Source organism: Orcinus orca, chromosome 20 (assembly GCF_937001465.1).
Source record: "Orcinus orca chromosome 20, mOrcOrc1.1, whole genome shotgun sequence".
Classification (NCBI taxonomy): domain Eukaryota; kingdom Metazoa; phylum Chordata; class Mammalia; order Artiodactyla; family Delphinidae; genus Orcinus; species Orcinus orca.
In genome coordinates, this window is record NC_064578.1 from 14,116,203 (window position 1) to 14,136,056 (window position 19,854).

At 40.6% G+C, this 19,854-nt stretch overlaps 1 protein-coding gene across 1 annotated transcript in view; it reads right to left on the bottom strand.

Annotated features, from left to right (window-relative positions):
- The window catches only part of HYDIN (HYDIN axonemal central pair apparatus protein), a 440,857-nt gene that overhangs the window by 403,047 nt on the left and 17,956 nt on the right, over window positions 1-19,854 (bottom strand). Inside the window, exon 2 of the mRNA XM_049703807.1 lies at window positions 15,262-15,381. The gene's annotated coding sequence lies outside the window, so the exon portion shown is untranslated. The remainder of the gene's footprint in view (window positions 1-15,261; window positions 15,382-19,854) is intronic.

Here is a 19,854-nt window from a genome sequence, read left to right on the forward strand (position 1 = left end):
GAACCATTCTGAGACTTCTGAAGATAGAGCTGACGTAAACCAACAGTTAACTGACAGTAATAGGAATAATGAAGTGGAGAGGAAAGGAAATGGAATCAGGGAGACTAGTTAGAGAACAACGGTTATAGTTTGTGGAAAAAACAGCGCAGAATAAACCAGAGACAGTGTGAATGAGAGAAGGGGGAAAGCACAGAGCTACTGGGGCAGAAGCACCTTAGTAACTGATGGCTAGTCGGATGGAGGATGGAGAAGAAAGAGTAGATGCAGTTTCTAGTCTTCATGACTGTGTGTGTGATGATGCCATTAATCGAGATAGGAAATACAGAAGGGAATACAAGTTTGGGGACAGGGAAGGGTAATTATATGCTCACATTTTTAAAAGTTTGCTTATACTATTGATATAACATGATGAAAATGACACTTTACCTCTGTGATCTTCCTCCCCAAAACCCATAACCCCAGTCTAACATGAGAAAAAACATCAAATTCCAATAGAGGGACACACTACGATACACATGACCAGTGCTTCTCAAAATTGTCAAGGTCATCCAAAACAAAGTCTGAGAAACTGTCACAACAGAGAGAAGCCCACATAAACAGGATTACTAAAAGTAATGTGCTATCCTGGGTAGCATGCTGGAACAGAAAGTGACATTACATAAAAACTAAGAAAATCTGAGTAAGTGATACACTTTAGTTAACTGTTCTAAAAAATACAATCTGTTTTTTTAAAAGTTTACTTATTAAAGCTTTTCTTTTCAAATTTATTTATCTATTTATTTATGGCTGCATTGGGTCTTCCTTGCTGCACACAGGCTTTCTCTAGTTGTGGCGAGCAGGGGCTACTCTTCTTTGTGTTGTGCAGGCTTCTCATCGCAGTGGCTTCTCTTGTGAAGCAGGGGCTCTAAGTGCATAGGTCTCAGTAGTTGTGGCACGTGGGCTCAGTAGTTGTGGCTCATGGGCTCTAGAGTGCAGGCTCGGTAGTCGTGGCTCACGGGCTTAGCTGCAACACGGCATGTGGGATCCTCCCAGCCCAGGGCTCGAACCCATGTCCCCTGCATTGGCAGGCAGACTCCCAACCACTGCACCACCAGGGAAGTCCCTTATTAAAGCTTTTGATATATGCTAACCCATCATGGGAGCTGGGGGCACAGGGAACTAAGTTCTTGTTCCCCACCCACAAATACTCCATTACATTAGACCTCATCCCTGCTAACTCTGTCACCTCCCCACCACCCACCTGAATGAGAAAATTGACATGGAGGAAAGCAACTCATTGCCTACCCTTAAAAGCTAGAGTTTCTGGCACTAATGTTGAAATTAAGAAGGGGCACATAGGGGCGAGATAGCAATGTGACAGCAGAGGGGAAAGCTGACCTGAGAAGAGCATTTTTTTTTCCAGTGACTGTGTCAGGGCTGTAAACACTATGATCATATAACTCAAAGCTCTGTGCTTTCGGATTTCATCCAACAAACGTTTACTCAGCACTTAGACAAGCTGTGTACTGTGAGGTGCTAGGGATACGGGGAGGAATACACCACAGCTCCTGCCCATAAGACGCCCACAGTCTACACTAGAGACAGGATGGCAAATGATTACAGTACATGGTTAGAGCAGGGATGTTATGTATTAAAATGCAAAAAAAAATCATTTTGGGAGTGGCTAAGGAGTTAACAGTGACTTCCTTTTATCTAGGAAGGTGGTCAGGGAGGGCCACATCAAAGACTGAGCTTTGAACTGGTGCTTCAGAGATAAGTAGGCTCGGACTTCCCTGGTGGTCCAGTGGTTAAGACGCAGCACTTCCCATGCAGGGGATGTGGGTTTGATCCCTGGCTGGAGAACTAAGATCCCACATGGTGCGCAGCACGGCCAAAAAAAAAAAAGTTAAGTAGGCTCATGCCATGTTAAGTGGGAGGATTCAGCATGTGCAAAGACATGGCAACATTCAACTGCACGGTGTACTTGGGGAAGTGGCAGCCAGAGTTTCAGGTATGGACTTACTACCTGCGGGCTCTGAGAAAGGTCAATCAGGGAGGAGAAAGGCTAGAGTTAGGGAGACCAGGTAAGAAGCTACTGTAATGATTCCAGCTGGTGATGATGAAACTCTACACTCAGGAAGAAATATAAAAAATGCCCCAAGTCCCCTACCCTCTCACTCTTCCATCAACACATTCAAGCAAAAGAACCTGAGTCCCCGATGTCTTCTGCTCTTGGCAATGCAGGAAGGCCTGGCATCTGTTTCTTGGCTAGAGGTTGCCAATGTTCAGGCCTCCTCTCATTAGAGAACCCTGGGGTGCAGGCCCATGCCTGTTTCAGAATTCACCAAGGAATTCCACACGCACCCATCTGCTAAGTAACCCTTCCTTTCTCCCCAGTACAAGTCCTCTCAGCTCTGCCTGGGAGCACTTTGGCATAACTTCAAAAGCTGCAGAGATTTCTATCTATCTTTTTTGTGTCCAGGAAGATGTGGTCAAAGCCATGGAAATGCAGGCTTCTTTTTCCCTTGAAGGTGGGTGAAAATAACCTATGGCAGATACTTTGCTTAACAAAGTCAAATGGCCTCATGAAACCTCAGGGTTTGGTCTCAAATTCTCATTGTTGTTGTCAGTTGATATAGCTCAAAGAACTCAAGCTCTGTAACCAGGAGCAGCGGTTCCTGTTAGGATGTAGGCCCTGCAGCTTTGCTTTCCTGGTTGTTGCTGAAGAGAGGCACGTGGTGGGATAGTGAAGGGCACAGACTCTGTAGCACACAGACTTGGCTTGGGATCCTGGCTCCATCACATACCAGTGATATGACCTTAGTCAACTGGTTTACCTCTCCATATCTGTTTCCCCATTCGTAAAAATGGGCACAATAAGAGTACCCACTATGAAGGCTGCTGTGAGGATTAAACATTATACTCTAGGTGAAGCACTTGTACACGGCCTGGCACATGGTAATTAAAGTTAGCTGGTAGATGCCTTTTGCAGGGCCCACCTGTACCAGCTCCACCCTGTGCCTCTGGGTGTGTTACACTAAAGCAGCACACACACAAAGTACCTGCCACTTGTACAGCTAGAGGTTAGGGGTAGTGGTACATGTAGTTAAGGGTTGGAATTCAGCTGCCAGGGTTTGAATCCCAGCTACCCCTCTTCCTAGTTGTGTGGTCTTAGGCAATAACTTACCCTCCCTGTGCTTCAGTTTTCTTACCTGTAAAATGCAAGTAATAATAATAACGACCTCACAGAGTTACTGTGAGGCGCAAATGAGATTCATACATAGTGCTACACATAGTTAGAGTTCATTCATTCCCACTGCTATATACTAGCCCATTTGCAAATATTCTGATTCATTTATCCATTCTACTCTTGATGGAGATTTCAGTTGTTTCCATTTGGGGGCTATCGTAAGTAGTGCTGCTATGAAAATTCTTGTACATGTCTTTTGGTGCAACTATGTATACAATTCTGGGTCAAGTGGAATTTCTGGGTCAGAGGGTATCAGTTTTCCAAAGTGGTTGTTCCAATTTAAATCCCTGCTAGCAGCGTATGGGAGTTCAGTCGCTCCACATCCTCAACATTTGGTATTTTCTGACATTTTCATTTTACATATTCTAGTGGATTTGTAGCACTATCACACTGCAGTGTCAATTTGCATTTCCCTGGTTGAACACCTTTCTGTGTGTGCATTAAACACCATGTCTAGCATATAGTAAGTAGGCAACTACTACTACTACTACTACTACTATTATTATTATTATTATTCTCTGGTCACCAAAGCACAACTTTTCAAATAGGGACCTGGACAGAGACTACTAGAAGTTTCTAGACATTTTATACTCTCTTGACCCACCTTTTATATCTCCCATGTGTGCCCTTCCCCATGTCTCCCACTTCTCTTGGTTAATTTCCCTATTAATAACACTCCGTGACTTTCCCACAGTCCAGACATAATGAATAAGAGGAACTAGAAACCAGGCGAGACTTCTGACCTCCACTCCAAACAGGTTCCCATCCCTGCTCAGGTGTGTCATTTCCAAGAAGAGCAAAACAATCCTCACTCAGAGGCTCTAGACCACCCAGAATCTCATCCATCTGACCTCACTTCCCTCTAGACCCTTCCTGATGAATGGTTTTGACAACTTCCTCATTATTACTGCCTCTGGTCCAAGCCAGAATTGAATCTTTTTTTTTTTTTTTACATCTTTATTGGAGTATAATTGCTTTACAATGGGGTGCTAGTTTCTGCTTTATAACAAAGTGAATCAGTTATACATATACATATGTTCCCATATCTCTTCCCTCTTGTGTCTCCCTCCCTCCCACCTTCCCTATCCCACCCCTCCAGGCGGTCACAAAGCACCGAGCTGATCTCCCTGTGCTATGCGGCTGCTTCCGGTGTGGAGAAAAGGGAACACTCTTGCACTGCTGGTGGGAATGTGAATTGGTACAGCCACTATGGAGAACAGAATTGAATCTTTAATGCCTTCCACTAGGAAAGATGCATCACTTGATTTTTAAGATGCACACTCAATTCCCCCTCGCATAGCCAGTATCCTTTACGCATTTGTTAATGCATAAAGCCACATACCTCTGAGGAAAATTCCATGATGTCCCTAAAACAAGAAGACAGTTAAGCTCTATCCTCAGTTTAGTCCTTACTGGTAAGCTCCAGGAGAGAAGAAAAAATGGCATTGTATAATTGGGGGTAGAGTTGCATCTTACAAGATCTTAGCAAAGAGGAAAAAAGGAAGGCAGCTTTATAATCCCAAATCAGGTCAAAACTTTTTGCCCATGTTTGTATAAAATATTCTTCATTATGTAAGGTAATGGACACGATTTTATTCTCTAAGTAGTTGGGTAAAGACTTCCTCTTAGATGAGACCCACATTTCTTGAAAAAATTTCTTGGTGTACCCTATGGAATAAAATGTGGGACCCCTGCCACCAAGGACCTTGAGAGGCAGAAATACTCTGGATAAGACAAGAGAACAAATTTGCTGCTTTGCTGAAGGCAACAGAAAGAAAGAGACGGATGCTAAAATGCCAAAGACATGGTTAAAGACCACTCCGTGTAATATTTGACCCTTTAAGTCTTCAGGAAAGGTGCTTACTTCTTTAAATGCATAGTGCCAAGTGAATCTTCTGTGGAAATCCACGAAGGAACTGAGATTTGGATGCAGGTCCTCCCGGGGTAGAATTGAGAAAGTCTGAATAGAGGAGTCACAACAAGGAGGCAGAAAAAATTAAGCAAGGGCTCTGGACTCAGTCAAGCTCAGAGTAACCAACTTGTTGTGATTTGTGTAGGATTTTTCCAACGTTAGCATTGGAAAGCTCGCATTCCAGGAACACCCTCTGTCCCAAGCAAACTCTAATCAGGCTGGAAAATTGAGGATTTGAATTAAGTTTACCAAAATTTCCTAAGGCCAGGGAGGTCCCAGTTGACAACTAAATTATAACTAAAATAGCACATATACTGTTCAGCTTTTGTTTTCTAAGTATGGCTTCTTCTTATACAAAAACGTATACACAGAAACACAAATACCGAAAGTGTACACTAAAATTAAAATCAAATCTCCTGACAAGCTAAATCCCCCTTCTGATCAGTAATTTAAGTTTTTCACCATGGTTTACTTAAGAGTTTGCATTCCTTTGTGCATGGAGAAAAATCCACAGCTTTGCCTCAGCTCCTGCTTAAACCCCCGAAATCAGCTGCCTTTCCACTGGAAGACCTTCATTCTGATCCTGTACTTTTGCGAGGGAGAGAATAAGCAGCAGAGCAAGAGGTTCCTTTCTGGGACTCCTCTCATCCCCATTTTTCTTCCCCCAACACGTATGCATGAAATGTGGAAGAACTAACCTAGGAAGGACTTGTTTGTTTTTAAAAATCTGGGCCCAGTGATCTCCTGAGCTAAGATTAATTATGTTTTCAATAAGTTTAACGCAGATTTTCAATTTTTTTAGTCTTAGAAACCAGGAGAAATAATTTATTAAGAACATGATCTCATGTCTAAACATTCACTCAGTCCATGGACTCCTAAACTAGAGTACAAATCCCAAGAGTCAAATCAGAACTACACTTCAGGCTAATGGGATTAGAATAAAGCAGTATAATCTAGGTGTGTTTTAAAGCAAGGCATGCCTGGATTTTAATTACAAACCTGGTAGGAACTGGCAGTCTGGCCTTGGTTCTATTCTCTGAGAATGAGGGGTATGAGAGAATGAAAGGAATCAAGAATTTGGGCCTGAACGTTTGTAGCAAACCGGATGAACCCAGAGGTTACCATATTAAATGAAGTTAGGTCAGACAGAGAAAGACAAATATCATATGATATCACTTATATGTGGGATCTAAAATATGATATAAATGAACTTATTTACAAAACAGAAACAAACTCACAGACATAAAAAACAAATTTATGGTTGCCAAAGGGGAAAGCGGGGGGAGAGATAAATTAGGAGTTTAGGATTAAAGGATACAAACTACTATATATTAAACAGATAAGTAACAAGGTCCTACTGTATAGCATAGGGAACTATATTCAGTATCTTGTAATAAACTATAATGGAAAAGAATATGAAATAGAATATATATAATTGAATCACTTTGCTGTGCTCCAGAAACTAACACAACATTGTAAATTAACTATACTTCAATTAAAAAAAAAAAGAATTTGGGCCTGAAGAACTAAAAGGATGAGGTAGTAGCCAATTGAGATGGCTATAGGTAGAGCAAGTTTAGGAGGAAAGATCAAGAGTTCCATATAGGATATGTTAAGGAGAGAGTTCTAGATTGGAAATATAAAGTTTAGGACTCGCTGACATACAGTGAGGTATTTAAAAGCTGTGACCAAATAACATCACCAAGGAAGTGATGGCAGAGAGAGAAAAGTCTGTATGTCCACGGGTACGCCTCAGGGGTTAGCTGACCAATATTCCCTCCACGCTCCCTCTCCCCTGCACCTATGCTCAGTCAATCCACCACAGCAGAAGGTTTGGCGCTCCTCCATGAGAAGCCAGCAGTGCTGTAGGACAAAGAATTTCAGGCTTGGAGATAAAAGATGGACTCGGGCTCGGATCTGCCACCCAAGTGTACTGTCTTAGGCAAATCACTTAATTTTGATGAGCCTCTGTTTCTTCACCTGTAAATTGGAGATAACATTATCTCCCTATAGAATATCTGTGAGTGTTAAATAAGTTGAATAAAAATACTTCGTAAGATGCTTTACACGCTACAAATTAATATCATTTATCTCATAACCTCTGATAACTGAAGGAAGAAAATGCTGTGCTTCTGTTAGTGATTACATATAAAGTTTAGGATGGTATCTACCCATGTTTAAAATGCATAACCCTTTTGTTTTTGTTTTTGCTTTTGTTTTGGTACGCGGGCCTCTCACTGTTGTGGCCCCTCCTGCTGCGGAGCACAGGCTCAGGACGCGCAGGCTCAGCGGCCATGGCTCACGGGCCCAGCCGCTCCGCGGCATGTGGGATCTTCCCGGACCAGGGCACGAACCCGTGTCCCCTGCATCGGCAGGCGGACTCTCAACCACTGCGCCACCAGGGAAGCCCCACATAACCCTTTTAAAGATATCTTTTATCCTTATCAACATTCAAAATGCACATACCCTTTGATGCAGCAATTCCAACTATCCTAGAGAATATAGCTGCACAAGCGTAAAGATAAATGTGTTAGGCACTAGTAATAATAATAAGATATTAGAAATTATATCAGTAATGGGTTGGGTAAATAAATCATGGTACATTCATACAGTGGAATACTAGTTGTTAAATGTAATGAGAAAATGTATGTGTACTGACATGAGAAGATGCCCATGCTATTTATGTAAAATAACAGCAAGCAAGTTGCAGGCAATATGTACAGCATAATCCAACTTGTTTTACATGTCTATGTATTCATATTACACATTTTGATACACACATAGCAAAAGAGACTAGAAGGACATGGGCTGCACTGTTGAGAGCAGTCACAGGGTCACTGAGTGTGGCTGAGGAGTTCATGGCCCTCTGAGGAATGTGAATGGCAGACACTGGAAAGAATTACTTTCACTTTCTCCTTTTGATACTTTGGAATTCTTTGAAGTTTTATAACAAAGGAAAGCTATCTTAAAGACATACCACAAACCAATCCCTGTACCCTGAGGTCCTTAAGAGGGTGGGTGCATATTTCCAAGTCCAGAAGAATGTCTCTGTTGGGTTCCTGGTTATATTTCAATTCGGCAAGCCACAGCTTTCCTTCCCACCAAGGCATGGGGTAACATAATGGAAGCAGTCCATTGAGGGGAAAACATAGGCCCCAAAGTAGGGCTACTTTGGGAAGGAAAAAGAAAATACAAATATATTCTGAAAACAGATGGTGTCTGGAAGAGAACGTGTGTTTGGCAACAAGAAGGGAAAATCACAGGGGGAGGAGAGAAAAGCAGTAAAAGAGAAACAGCCAAAGGAGGTGGTAATTAAGTGTGAAGCTGAAGATTTCCAAGGGATTTTTCAGCTTTGGCAAAAGTCAGGCCTCTGGACAATTCTGCTGAAGTGTGTAGACATTGCTTTACATTTCTTTTATTTATTAAAAGTATTCCAAGAGAGCAGTAGCTCTGAACCATGATATCCTGAAACTAGTTTGTCACCAATGTTTCAAGTATTAAAATTTTCAAATAACGTACTTTTAGTCACAGTTAAAGAGGCCCCAAAGTTAGCCCTCTCACTCAGTGGCATCCTAATATGCTTCCTGGGGTGGGAGACAAAGGGTGGAGTCACTGCTAATGTTGAGGGAGTTATGTATAACCCACAGGCTACCTGTCTCACCATCTCCTAACACTGTCCCTATTCTTCTCTGGGCTCTGGAAGTCCCCACGGGTCACTGGTGGGACAGGCAGGACACCCATACATTGGGAGATTTGTGACAGTCAAGAGTCATGCCACATCCCACCTCATTTATGGTATGAACTAAGGCACAAGCATCTGAAATGTCCAATAACAAAGAGATTAATTGATGAATTATTTTGCACTAAATTGCTTGCTATTGCAGCTGCTCAGAATGTCAAAGAGCACCTAGGAACTATGACCGTTCCAGCAGGGAACAGCTGTGGGGGCCAGAGGCCAGCTCCCCTATCAGTGAGGGAAGGAAGTCCTTATGTCTGTACTGACCCCTCCTGTCATACCAGTGACGGTTCACAGACAGGATTACAAAGGATAGGTTTTGCACTTGGTCCTAAATAATCTTTTAATGTCACAAAAAGCTGAGCCACAGACAAGAATACATTATGACGTCTCAAATTATCAGTTCTACCTTTGGGATAAGATGTATTCCATGCATCAAACTGAAGGTCAAGAGATGAGTCTTTTCCTCCAGACATGGTCAAAACCTTTCTGGGTCTTATAAAATGGGGCTTGGAATACAAGTTCACTCTAGCAGGGAGCTTTTGGATTGCATGAACTCTAGACATTGGATGTCAAGGGCTGAGATTCCATACCAAGCTCAAGTTTAACCTCAAATTATATATATACATATATGTGTGTATATGTATGTACATATAGTATATGCATATGTATGTTGCCCAGGGGCTCAGTTTTGGACAAATTAGGTTTGAGATGTCTATTAAACATCCAAACAGAGATGTCAAGTAGGTGATTGAATATATGGTCCTAGAGTTAAGGAGAACGGTCTAGGCTGGAGACATATATTTGGGCATTGTGGAAGGCAGAACAATGTCCTCCCAAGAATGTCCATGACCCAGTCTTCAGAACCTGTGAATATATTACCTTACATGGCAAAAAACTTTGCAGATGTGATTAAGGGTATGGACCTTGAGGTGGGGAGATTATCCTGGATTATATGAGTGAGCCCAATCTTATCAGATGGGACCTTAAAATCAGAGAATTCTTCTCAGCTGTGGTGAGAGAGAGAGACGATGAAGGAAGAAAGTTCAGGGAGATATGACGTTGCTAAGGAATAAGACAAGCTAAGGAACGTAGGAGGCCTCTAGAAGCTGGAAAAGATGAAGAAACGAATTCTCCCTAGAGATTCCAGAAAGGAATACAGCCCTGCTGACAGGCTATTGTAGCCCAGTGAGACTGTGTCAAACTTCTAACCTAAAAAGCTGTAAAATAATAAATTAGTGTTGTTTTAAGCCCCTAAGTTTGTGGTAATTTGTTACAACAGCAAGGGAAAACTAATGCCAGCACCATAAATATATAGATGGTATTTAAATCCATACAAATGGGATAAATAGAGACAGAAAAGATAAGAGGTCTTGGGACTGAGCTTTGGTAAATTTGAATATTAAGTCAGGGAAATGAGAAAGACCCAACCGGGATGACAGAAAAGGAGTGGACATGAGGTAGAACAAGAAAGTGGTATTCTAGAAGCCAAATGAAGAGTCTGCATTATCTGCTGCTGAAGGGTGAGGTAAAATGGGGGCAGAATTAGCAAACAAGACAGACAGAATAGGGAGAGCACACGTGCTCAGGCCAGTTGATACACAGAAGGAAAAGAGTGAACCCTGGTCCTCAGCACTCAAGCCACAACGATGGGAGAGACACAACAATGGTACCCACTCAGAATGCAGACGTTTTCATACACAGGAACTCTAGTCACCAGCAAACATGGCCCAGCTACAATTCTGGGACATTTCCCAACAGATCAGCACTCTTTCCCCATGGGGGAGAGTAGGTGTGAAAGTCAGTAGCAAGAGGAGGAGAAAGGAGCAAGAAGACTTTCAACTTTCCTTTACAGACCTACACTACGGTCTCTCCTTTTACCATATGATGTAGTCTGAGCCGTCCAAGGCCCTAACTTGTTAAACAGCATATACCCTAAGTCCAAGAAAGTTAACATAATATCTCAAGAGCAGGAAATAGTTTTTTCTTAGGAAAAAACATGAGATCATCAAAATAAAAATACACAACCTTCCAAGACCTGACATTCCACGTCAGTCATAGCTTCAGACGACCTTTTATGTTTTGCCTTTCTTCACCTCAAAACTCATGTTAGGTAATCATCTACAAACGAACGACTGAAATCATGCATGGAGGACCTTGTAGCCTGAGACAAATATAGCCCACGTAACACTGCCTCACACTGACTTATAATGATTTGTTTACGTGTTTATCTTCTCCACTAGACTTACAAGTCCTCAAAGAGGTGAGACTGTGCCCTTTCATCACTGAATAGTAAAAACAATAATCCATTAACTTTCCATTCGTTGAACTAGTAATATGTGTCAGACACAATGCTAATTATTTTCAGGCATTTGATCTTCACACAAGCCTATAAGATGGGTATTACTTACTCCATTTCTCAGATAAGAAGCTTGAGATTCAGAGAGGTGAAAAAACTTACTTCATAGTCAAACTAAGTCAGAGAGTAGCAGAGCTGTCCAATGCCAAATTCTTGCTGAATAATGCTGCCTCCAAAGTCGTTCACATCCTAATTCCTGGAACCCCTTATACGGAAAATACTACTTTGCAGATGTGATTAAATTAAGGGTTTTAAGGTGAGGAGATTATGCTGGACTATCCTGGGCTCAATGTTATCACAAGAATCCTTATAAGAGGGAGCAGGAGATATGTTCAATAGTAGGAGATGCGACAGCAGAAGCAGGAGTTGAAGTGATTTGAGGTAGGAGCCATGAACCAAGGAATGCAGGCAGCCTCTAGAAGCTGGAAAAGGCAAGGAAACAGACTTCCCCCTAGAGCCTCCAGAAGGACACAGACCTGCCAATACCCTGATTTTAGATTTCTGACCTTCAGAGCAGGAAGATAATAAATTTGTGTGGTTTAAGTCACTAAGTTTGTGGTAATCTGTTACAGTAGCAGTAGGCAACTGATACAGTGCTCTTTGCCTCTGTCCTTGTTTGTCCTTACATCCCCATGACCTAAGGGAGTCAATGGATGTTTGCTAGGTGAATACGAAGGAGGAAGAGATTTTCCTCTAAGGCTTCTCCCACCTGGCCCAACCTGAACTCCTGACCAGGAGAATATAGCCTTCCTCAAAGAGAGGCAGGCAGAAGCAGCCAAAGTATATCTGGGGTGATATTATGTGTTTTCCTAATTGCTAAGTCGAATGGATAAGCTAGTTGAAGCGTGAATCTCATTCTATGCCAGTCAGTGTGCCCTTGGAAGACATGACAAAATGCAACCTTAATTTACAGCTGTGAGCCACAGGGCTGAAGGAAGGTAGAAGGATGAGGGGAATTGGATATTTTTATGTTCTACTTCCTATAACAGTACATTAAACATCGCAATGATTCAGCTGAAATTATAAGCAGCATTAGTAAAAAGACGAACAGATATCATACTTTATAATCTAATTTCATTATAAAAATTATTTCATAGCAAATTAGAGCAATGAATACACTTGTACATACAGCAAATGCATATAATTCTACCTTCCTCTTTCTCTGAGACCATTATGGTCCATTCTTTAAACAAGGAAGATGATATCTTCTCTATTAGTATCAATAAGGAGACAGTTTTTCAAATTAATAAATTCAATACACCCTATAGCTTAGCTCCTTAAGAAACAAAGAGCTGGAAGACTGAACACAGTTTAGATTTCACAAGTGGCTCATCGTGCCATGAAGGATTTTTTTCCCCTTTCTGTATCCCAGTTTCTCGAGCCAGGTTAAAATCCTACACTTAGTAAAAACTTCAAAACAGCTTTTGATCTTTTAAGAACAAGTATTAACATAAGCAGAACTAAGCCAAAGCAAAAACTAAAAGCAATTGTTTAGAACTGAATCTCAAATTCACATACACTTGTATTCCATAATCTATTTGTAGTCGACATAGAAAGTGAAATAAATTATTGGGTAAATCTAAGGTAAAATCAGTCACTGCCCTCGGTCTAGACCTTCTGATTGGATTGGCGATTCCCATGGTGTTCCCAGCTTGCATGGTTTTGCAGCCAAGGTTCCCAGGGGTCTTCAGTGGCTTTGGAATCTGAATAAATCACACATACTAGGGGTCCATTAAGACCATCAGAAACTCATTTTATTTGTGATCTGAGACAAGATTTTATTACTTCTCAGATTAATAATTAAAAATGTTTTGCTTTTCTACCTCAGGGGTATTAGTTTGATATATGAGACAGGGAGATTATTAAATCTTCAGTGCCTTCCAAAGATGTAAATTAAACCACAGCATCTCCTTATAGCCACCTCCCCTGTATGATGGAGATTTATTATTAACTTGTCACTCTTGCATGCTCATCAAAACAAACAGCACCATGATTAATCACACCTGTTTATGTAAGGGTACCTGTCATACCAACTTTTTGTGGACAGGATATTACAATCTCCTGATTTCTTGGCAGAACTATAGCTAAGGACTTTTAGAGGGGAGGAGAGAATCACTGTCCTCTCCTAATCATTCCCATAAATACATTTGAAAGAAAGGTGGCCTATATGCAACTGCATAATGTTCTTTTTATTTTCAATGAAGCTGCACTTCATTTGATTTCCCCTGCCTATTCACAGACATCACGCTGGCTAATTCTGTTCATCTGGACATCTTTCGAACACTTGAAGAGGTCCAGCACTAAATGCACATAAAACTCTAAAATTCTCTTTTCAGTTCTGTCACTCACAAGTCAATTGAACAAATACAATATTTAGTAGGTCCCTTCCATGTGGCAAGCAGCAAATGTGAATTTATTCATTCATTTCTTCATCCAATATTTATTTAATGTCTTTCATGTGCCAGTAATGGTACTAGGTATACCATTCCCTGTTCAAAACAGTGAACAGTCCTTGGTCCCTCAGAGTTTATAACCTTGCTACCCACTTCCCAAGGCATTTGTCTCTCCAAATTATGAAAACAGGAGAGAATGGAGGGACAGTGAGAACCTGGATAAAGGGAAGAATAGCAGAGCGTATCCTTAAGGTAAGGTTGCACGAAATAGACACTGAATTGAACCAGGATTAATAAGACATCTGCAAGGTTCATTCCCTCCTCCTGGTCCAGTGTGGGTCTGCAGGACTGAACTACATTGAAACCATGGCATTTCACTTCTTTTTCTTCTCCCTGTACCTGTCATATCACAGATTATCTGGTTTGCTAAATAATCACTGAAGCACAGGAAGTTTTCAAATGAAATTTTAGGCAGGGCTGCCTGACCTCTGATCTGCCACAAGAAAAGTTCACCTTTACCACTTTAAATTTTACGATAATTACCTTTTTTTTTTAAAGAAATAGATTCCTGATTATATTCTTATCTCTCTTTTTAAAAGTTTTTATTATGGAAACTGACAAAAAATACAATAAAGATGAGATAATAAAATAACTACCTATCACCTAGCTTCAGTAATTATCAATATTTTGTCATTCTCGTTTTTATCTATCACATTTCTCTCACCCTTCACCTTTATTTTTGTTTTTGAGCATTTTAAAATAAATTCCCACTATCATACCATTTCACCTCCAAATACATCAGAATTTATCTATAACAAATAAGATTTTTAAAAAACATAACTATAATATCATTGTAATACTTAACCAAATAACAATAATTTTTTAATATCTTCTCATACCTAAGCCCATGTTCAAATGACTCTGATTGTTGAAAAAAAATTGTTTTGGATTGAAACAGGATCCAAACAAAGTCTACACATTGGATTTGGTTGATGTCTTTCATTTACACCTTTTCTCCTCATGTCCTTTTGAATATTACCAAAATGACCTTCAATATTTGATTTTTATCCAAAATAAATCCATCCAAACTTAACATATGTTCCTAGTGAAACCTCATTATGTAATATTTTCAAGGACAGGCTGATCATACAATTTATCTTCCAAATGAAGAAACTCTTGAATGTAAGGGGGATGCTATTAATAATTAGACTGGTGTAAATCAGTACAAAGAGTCATCCTACCAGTAGAGATATTAGGGGGTAAAAAGAAGGATCGGGTTTTGGGTTTTGGGTTTTGGGTTTCTGCTTGGCTATTGAGAGCTGGAAAAGACCTTATAATAGAAAAAAAAAGTTGAACTAGTTAGTTAATGACTTTTCCTGGATCCATCACAGAGCTGAAGTTGAAGAAATGCCAACTAGCCCCAAATATGAGAGACAAATGCCTACAGGGAGACATGAAATGCAAGCACTTGTTTACTTGGGGCACTTGAACACTGGTAAGAAGAATTCACCTAGAATTGTTAAGAAATTGGCGAAGGCTAGTGACAGAGTATGGAGCTCTAAAGGCTGCAGATAAAGGGGACTTCACACCACTCACCGGCCTCTCTCTCTGCAGACTCCAATGGATACTCACAAAAAATGATGGCAAGAGTCCTGAGAAAGCACTCCTCATGGTACAGGCTTAGGGGAGTGGAAGAGCAGCTGCTGCAGGAAAGGCATGGAGCCCTGCCCAGATCCTTCTTCTCTATCTCCCCTATTAAAAAAAAAAATTACCAGTAATGTGGTGTGCAAAAAAAGCAAGAGAAAGAACCCACAATGCCAAGAGACAAAACAATCAACAGAACCAGACTCATACATGACACAGAAATTGGTGCTATCAGACAGGGAATTTAAAATAACTATGAAAAATATGTCAAAGGCTCCAGTGGAAAAATTAGACAACACTCATTGTCAAATGAGGAATTTCAGCAGAGAGAGAGAAACTATAAGAAAAAAAAAGAGAGGCTAGAAAAAAAAAAAACACAGTAATAGAGATCAAGACTTATTGAGAAGCTCATTAGTAGACTTAACAAAGCTAAGGGAAGAATCAGTGAACTTGCTAAACATACAAACTGAACAACAAGGAAAAAAATATTTAAAAATAAAAACAGAATACAGCATCCAGGAACTGTAAGACAACAACAAATGATCTAATAGATGTTCAATTAGAATTCCAGAAGGAAAAAAAGAGACTGCGATAAAATAAATAGTTGAAGGGATAATGGCTAAGAATTTCCAAAATTAATGGCATATATCAAACCACAGATCTAAACCACCAACCAAGATAAATACCCAACCAAGATGGAGACATATCAAATTCAACCTCTGAAAACACAGAACAAAGAGAAAATCTTGAAGGCAAAGGGGAAAAAAAGACACATTACTAAAGAGAAATAATGTAACAATTGTAACAGCCATCTTGTTAGAAACCATGCACCTAAAAGACAATAGTGTGACATTTTTAAAGGACTGGACAAGGGTGACGTCATCAAGATGGTGGAGTAGGAGACCCACACACACACACAATGAATAACAATTAGACACCTATCCATGAATGAAATTAGCTCTGGGAGAGCTCAGGAGTCCACTTAAGAAGCTTCAGCAACACAATGGAGACAAAAAACTGAAAATAACCACAAAAAAAAGGTAGGAAGAATAGTTTCATTTTGTCTGTATCATCCCACCCCCCAGGCTGGCACTGCTCAGTGCTAAGAGGAAACTCCTCAGCCTGAAGTTTCCCTCATCAGTGAAAGGAAAGTGGGGTGAGCAACCAGCTTCCCCAGCCTTTCAGAGCACTGCACAAAGAACCCAATTCACTTTCACCCTGCCCAGAGACCAGCAAGGCTGAGATACCTAGAGATGGCTAGGAACAGAGAAGGGCAGGAGCTACCAGTATCAGTCCTGAAGCATGAGCAAATGTGGTTCCCAGTAGCCGGCTCTGCAGAGGACCACAGAAGTCTTCACTGCTGAGGACCACAATGGCCCTTGCGGACACTGTAGACCGCCTTTCCAGCTTTTATCACTGAAGATCTCATTGCAGATCCCAGCAGACTGCTCGCAGAGGACCCTAACAGCTTTTGCTGCTGAGGAAACCAACAGCAAGCATACTCACTGCAGGCCCCTGAAGATTTTGCTGCTGAGATTTTCACCTCACAGGTTTTCATGTTCAAAGACACCATCTGCACAAGTCCCTCCCACCAAAGCCCAGGATCCACACTGGCTACTAGTAAGTCTCTGCAGCCTAGGTCCCCAAAACGGATCCCCATTGCTGTGCATGCACCCATTGCTGTGCATGCACCCATGGCCAGTTACTGCAGCCACAAGAGTACACAGAGACAGCCAAGGCCCCCTCAGCAGCTTGTGGACCCAGAGATGGCCCTGATTCCTGTCACTGGCCTGTACTGCTACATGGGCCTGACGCAAGCCCCTGCAAGTGTGTGCCCGCAAGCTGCCTGCCCCAGCTCCTATCACTAGCCTCCACTGCCTTGCACTCACCTAAGGCTTGCCCCTTTAGTCAAACGAGTACATACCAACAGCCAGGGTCTCCACAGCTGTTCGTGCAGCCACAGCAGTTGGTCCTGGCCCCTGCTGCTGGCTCTGGCCTTTGCCACTGCACGGGTGTCTGCAGCCAGCCCCTGCCACCATGCAGGCACCTGCAGCTGCCCCCACAACCAAGTATGTGTATACCCTGACTCCAACCACCACTACCACATGCCCTGGTCCCTAGCCACTAGACCTAGAGGCACCACTGAGGACCAGGAGCCCTTGCAGCCACTGTAGACCCCTGCAGCTCTTTCCAAGGATCATGCAATTGTCAATGTCGTGGAACCCAGCCGCCTGAGCTAACAAGACACCATGTACTCCTGGACCCAGAACCACAACACACCCTCACACTTGGTGCCCCACACCACTAGACTTAGAATCACAAAATGCTCCAGCATGCCACCACCCAAAGGTGAAGGTCTTTCCTTACCAAAGTCAGTCCATAAAGTTTGGAAGAGGTGACTGATCCTTCAAATGTGCAAATGCGTACACAAGGCTACAGGGATTATGGAGAATCAGGGAAACATGACACCACCAAAGAAACACAGTAAACTTCCAATAATTGACCCCAAAGAAATAGAGATCCACAGATTACCCAAAAAAGAATTCAAAATAATTGTTCTAAAGATGGTCAGACTGCTACAAGAGACTATGGATACACATCTTAATGAAATTGGGAAAATAATATAAGAGCAAGATGAGAATTTCAACACAGAGATAGAAAATATAAATAAAAACCAAACAGAAACTTTGGAGGTGAAGAATTCAACAACTGCACTGAAGAATTCAATAAAGAACTTCAACAGCAGACTCGATCAAGTGGAAGAAAAAAATAATCAGTGAGCTTGAAGACAGATTATTTTAAATGATCCAGTCAGAAGGGTAGAAAGAAAAAATAATGAAAGGGAATGAAGAAACCCTAAGGGACTTAAGGGGCACCAAAATCACCATCATCATCATTATCTATGCATTATGGAAGTCCCAGATTGAAAAGAGAGGGAGATAGGGGCAAAAAGCTTATTTAAAGAAATAATGAATAAAAATTTCCCATATCTGGGGAGAGATTTAGACATCAAGATTATGAAGCTCAGAGGTCCCCAAACAAATTCAACCCAAAGAGATTTTCTCCAAAACACATTATAACAAAACTGCAAAAAATAAAAATAAAAAAAGAGCAAATCTTGTAAGTAGCAAGAGAAGGAAGCTTGGCACTTACAAGAGAACTCCCACAAGACTATCACTGAATATCTCAGCAGAAACCTTGCAGTCCAAGAGAGAATGTGATGTGATTATATATTCAAACTTCCAAAAGAAAAAAAAAAAACAAATCTGCCAACCAAGAAACCTTTACCAGACTAAGCTGTCCCTCAGAAAAGAATGAAAGATATTTACACGCTCAACAAAAGAGCACCTAAATATATAAAGCAAATATTAACAGACATAAAGGGAGAAATAGATAGCAATACAAGAATAATAGGGGACTCTAATACTCCATTTTCATTAATGGATAGATCATTCAGACAGAAAATCAAAAGGAAACACTGACCTTTAATAACACGTTATACTAGAAGGACTTATCAAATGTATCTGAACATTCCATGCAAAAACAACAGAATACACATTCTTCTCGAGTGCACATGGAACATTCTCCAGGATAGATTATATGTTAGCCACAAAACAAGTATTAATAAATTTAAGAAGACAGAAATCATATTAAGCAACTTCTCCAACCACAATGGTATGCAACTAGAAATCAATTATAAGAAAAACTAGAAAATTCACAAATATGGAGAGATTAAACAACATGCTACTGAACAACCAGTGAGTTAAAAAAGAAATTAAACGAGGAATCAAAATATACCTTAAGGCAAATAAAAATGGAAATGCAACATACAAAAACATGGGATGCCACAAAAGCAGTTCTAAGAGGGAAGTTCATAGTAATAAATGCCTACCTCAAGAAATAAGAAAATCTCAAAAAAATAATCTAACTTTATACCTCAAGCATCTAGAAAAAGAGGAAGAAATGAAGCCCAAAGTTAGTAGAAGGAAGGGAATAACAAAGATCAGAGTGGAAATAAATGAAATAGAGACTAAAAACACAATAGAAAAGATTAATGAAATCAAGAGCTGGTTTTTGAAAAGATAAAATTGATAAACCTTTAGCTAGACTCATCAAGATAAAAAAAGAGAGGACTCAAATAAATAAAATCAGAAATAAAAGAGGAGACGTTATAATTGATATCACAGAAATACAAAGGATTATAAGAGACTACTATAAACAATTGTACACCAACAAATTTAACAATGTAGAAGAAATAGGTAAATTCCTAAAAACACTACCAAGACCAAATCACAAAAATAGAAAATCTGAACAGACAGATTACTAGTGAGGAGATTGAATGAGTAATCAAAAACATTCTAATAAACAAAAGTCCAGGAGCAAACGGCTTCACTAGTGATTTTTACCAAACATTTAAAGAAGAAATAATACCAGTCCTCAAACTCTTCCAAAACAACAGAACAGAAACACTTCCAAACTCATTTTATGAGGCCAACATTACCCTGATACCAAACCAGACAAGGATGCCACAAGAAAAGAAAATTATAGGCCAATATCCCTGATAATCATAGATGCAAAAAC